Source organism: Arachis hypogaea, chromosome 2 (assembly GCF_003086295.3).
Source record: "Arachis hypogaea cultivar Tifrunner chromosome 2, arahy.Tifrunner.gnm2.J5K5, whole genome shotgun sequence".
NCBI classification, from domain to species: Eukaryota; Viridiplantae; Streptophyta; class Magnoliopsida; order Fabales; family Fabaceae; genus Arachis; species Arachis hypogaea.
In genome coordinates, this window is record NC_092037.1 from 16,631,898 (window position 1) to 16,636,542 (window position 4,645).

General features: G+C 31.7%; 1 long non-coding RNA gene across 2 annotated transcripts; it reads left to right on the forward strand.

Moving 5' to 3' along the window:
• The first annotated feature begins 850 nt into the window (after positions 1-850).
• Positions 851-3,897, forward strand: LOC112739664 (uncharacterized). Of its 2 annotated transcripts, XR_003170614.3 has the most exons (4): positions 963-1,484; positions 1,566-1,713; positions 3,273-3,379; positions 3,740-3,897. It is a non-coding gene; the product is annotated as an uncharacterized lncRNA (long non-coding RNA). The 2 variants fall into 2 exon arrangements; XR_003170620.3 differs by lacking the exon at positions 3,273-3,379 and having other exon boundaries at positions 851-1,484.
• Positions 3,898-4,645: the final 748 nt, after the last annotated feature.

Consider the following 4,645-nt stretch of genomic DNA (forward strand, 5'->3'; position numbering starts at 1 on the left):
CATGCCTAATAAAAACTAAATCTGTAATTGAACCAGTAGAACTAAAAATTTAACTGAAATTAAATTAAATTAAATTAAATATAATAAAATAATATATTTATGTATAATATATATATTTTTTTAAAATAAATAATTTTTATATTTTATTATTTTAAATTAGTTTACTATTAAAAAATTAAATTGGTTCAACTAATTAACTATTATTTAATTATTTTTTTATTTTTAATTAATTAATTACTAATCAATTTTTATCTTGAATTGAACTTGTTTGATAAATAATTCCTAATTAATCTGATCGATCCAATTCTCAGAATAATAATACAACAAAATTTGCTAATACCTTAAATCTATGTCGTAAGGAACAGATCAGAGCACCAATAGTATAACAGGGATTTAATTAGTTTGTGCGTACAATAATAACGGGTTAATGCATATTGTAAGACCCCAAATTTTGAAAATTAAATAATAAATTATTTATAATTTATTTTATTTATTCGAAAGCATATTTTCAGAAATTTTTGTATTAATTGAGTACTTTTAATTATTGATTTAAAACTTTAGTGATTTAAAAACAATGAGAATTTTATATGCGTTAATTTGAATAACTAAATTTTGAACTTTATTTTATAATTTTAAAAAAATTAATTTAAATATCTCTAATTATTGAATTAGAGTCTTTATTTGAAAAATAAATTATAAGTTGATAATTAAATAGTATTTTCATAGATATTATTATTTGATTAAATTTGATTTCAAATTATTACTCTATTACCTTTAATTTTATTAAAATTACTAAAATATCCAAAATTTTCAATTTCAAACCCTAATTTCACTAACCCTAACCTCTCTCATTCAATTCACATACACGTGCCCCTCTCCACCCGTTTGTTTCTCAGTGAGCCACGCTAACCCTCCCTCACCACTCATTCACTCATAAACAGAACACACACCACACACAAAACAAATAAACAAGCGCATACACAGACATATACACGGAGAGAAGAGAAGAGAGAGTGCTGCGAGCCAGGGACGACGCGAGGAAGGAGAGGAGCCATCGTGCTCGGCCGCTGCTAGCTCCATCGCATCCTACGCCGCGCCATCGCCCCCAGACCGCGTCCGTTCCGTTCAGCCACCGCCGCTGCCGTCGTGTGGGTGAGAGAGAGAAGCTGAGAAACACTCAGCCGCGAGAACCAGAGGCGCGTGAGAGAGGGAAGACACGATCGACGAAGGGAAGGGAAAAGGGTTTCACCACCGCGGTGTCCGGCCACCACTGCTGCCTCCGACTGGAGCCCTAGTCACCGGAGCCCCTATCGTCGCCGTTGCATGTGAGAGGAGGAGATGACATTGCTGATTTGGATTCTGCCCATGTCCCTCATCGTCACTGGAATCACGAACCAGAGGCGGAAGGAGGCATTCCTCCATCGCCCGCCAGCCACCAAGCTATGACTAAATTGGAGACATTGTTTCTCTTACCTTCCGTTTTGGTAAGCTTATGAAGAAATTGCTCTGTCTCTGCCCTGTATCACCTTGCTCCGCAATTGTTTCTGATTCATTTAGTTTTTCAGAGTCATTATTGTCATTATTCGGCGTTGCCACCCTTGTCTAGAGCTATTGAATGTTTCTGCTGCGAGAATAATACTAGAATCGCTGCTGCTGCCACGAATTGGGGATAAAGGGGATACCTGCGTCAAAACCTGCTATTGCGACATTGAGGTAGGGGATTTGTTTTACAATAAATGTTTTAAGTTATGAATGCCAATAAAATTAAATGAGTAACTGCAAATGGTTTATGGTTGCTTTGTGTGAATAATTGTTGGAATTGAGTTGAATCATGGTTGTAGTTGGTGATTGGTTAATGATTTAATGTTGTAATTAATGACGATGTTGTGTATTTTGAAGTTATACTTGCTGCTAGTACTTGTTGATGTTGATCTTGTGTATGGAATGTTGCTGTGGCTGCTGGAAATTGATTTGATGAATCAGAACTTGAGATATGTTGTTATAGATGAGGTGCTGAAGAATGGATACTGTGATAATATTGTTACGTTGCACTTATGATATGAAATTGTGATATATTGAATTAAGAGTTCTTGGGCAACTTTGGTTAGTCAAAAAAAAGTTAGAAATGTGGTTTTAGATGAATCCTAGGCTTGAATATAGGATTTGGTATGTGAGGTTGTTGGAAATACTTTGTACAGAATTTCTGCAGAAATCTGCATAATTGGCAGCAGAACAAAGACTTTTTAGGAGGGGTCCAGACTTAATTTTTAGATGAAATTATTTTTCTGTAAAACTTTAGTGTGTCTTGAATATTCCATAATAAAATTCATGGAGTTTGGCGAAGTGGTTTGGAAGATACGATTTTTTGAAATTTAGTGGTTGCTGCAGTCTGGTTTTCTGGTTCTGCAGTACCAACTTCCAGACGCTATAACTTTTAATTTAAACAGAATTTTGAGTTGATTTTAAAAGGATTTTAAAGATTTATCAGTCTATTTTAAGTGAGTACAAGTTTCATGTTCATATCTATTTTGTAGACTTAGATAAGTCACTTGGAAGGTCGGTTGTTTGCTGGAAACTCTGAACTGGTTTATGAAAACAAAGCTCCACTTCCAATTGATAATTAATTAATCAAATGAAATGATATGAACCTGAAATTTGTGGATTCTAAAACTTAGGGATGTTGACTGTAATCTCACCAAAATTTAGAAGTAACGAATTAGAATTGAAATTATTATGGAATTTATAAAAAACATGGCTGCTGTCTATTTTTTGAATTTTTGTAAATGCAATAGCAGAATTTTAAAGCTTGTACAAAATTCAATTCTAATCCAAATTCAGTAAAACCTAACTTAAATTAAAGATTAAGATCTCTAGAGTTACCTTACCAACATGGTTTTGAATTAGACAAACTTAGGAAATGAAAAGGAATGTAAGTTGTCCCTAAGAAAGGTTAAAGTTAAGGACAATGATATTGAGAGATATAGTGAAGAAAGAAAAATGAGGAATAAGGAATGAAATAAAAGTTGAGAAGTATATTGAATGGGCCTTTGTGCCGAGTGCTAATGCGGAAGTGTCCGCCTAATTGATATCATATTGTATGTTTAAATGGGCCTTTGTGCCGAACTGCTAATGCGAAAGTGCCTGCCTAATGGATAGCCTGAGATTGCTAATGCGGGAATGTTTGCCTAATTGATAACACTGTTCTTTACTGTGATACACATTGAAATGTTATTATATGAGGCCTAATTGACACGGGTAACCGTGATGCCAAGGTGTCTAATTGACATAGTAAAGGGGCCATATTCGGGGTTCACTCCGAGTAACGTCGGGTTGCGGGTAGACAACCGACGCATGAGCTCATGGCCTGCGCTAGGAACAGGTATGCATCATCTTGTTTGCACATTTATATTTGATTGTGTTTGCTTTATTTTTATTTATTTGTGATTGTGCGGTTGTTTTGGTGATGTACTGGTGTGCTTTATGGATATTTTACTTGTGTTGTAGTCTTGATAATGTATTTAGGAATGTTGTTTATGGATAAGGAATTGTTAATGTGACTGGGATTTTGTTTAAGTAACGTGATTTAAAGAAAGGAATTTAAAACAGTTTTAAGTGAAATTGTTTTTGTGATATGAACTAGCTATTTGTATTTACTCTGTTTTTTTTTTTTACGGCGTTCACGTTCCCTACTGAGAACGTGTGGCTTTGTTCTCACCCCAAAATCTTCCACCCCTTTCAGTGACAGGTTCCAGGACTGAGTGTGAAGCTGCGAGCGATTATGAGTTTCTTTTGAATTCTTTTGTATAATATTTATCATTATTAGTAATTAAGTGATTATTATTACCTGTGTGTTTTTTATGAATGATTTTGATTAATGAGAAACAATATTTTCCTGCATTTTCTTAAAAATTGAAACGCGGTATCGAATTAAAGGCTCAATATTAAATAGTAAGTATGAAAAACAGGTCAGTAACGCCTTGCTTTTGGTACGATCATGACGTGCTAAAAGTTAGGGTGTTACACATATTCATGCTATTTATTGTTTGAGAAAATGACAATTTTTTTCTTCTGTCTAAATAAAACTATTTTCTCTTTTATTTATAAAATATATGTTTACTTTTTTTTTTACACCAAAAACAAAACACATTTTTTAGTTTATTTAACTAAAATATTTTTTAATAATTATTATAATTATATATAAAAATTAATAATAATTGTTTGGTTTATAATAATAATAACAATATAAAATAAATATTTTTAATAAAAAATTATGTAATTTTAATATTTTATCATTAATCATCAAATATGAAAAAATATTGAGATTAAATATTTTGTAAGATGTTAAAATATTTTATATTATGTGATAAAATATAAAAAATAAATTTTATTACAATAATAATATTGAATAAACCAAATAATTATTTTATCACTACAACAACAAACAACAACAAAACTTTAACCCTTTAGGTTAGATCGACTATATGGATTAGTTGATGTCATTGAAATCTATCATAAATCATGTCTATAATGAGATTATTTACACAATTATATTATCACTAATTTATATATAATTATAATAATTATTAAAAGATAATTTGATCAAATAGACTAAAGTGTTTTTTTTTACTAAGGGAATGGAGTGTAT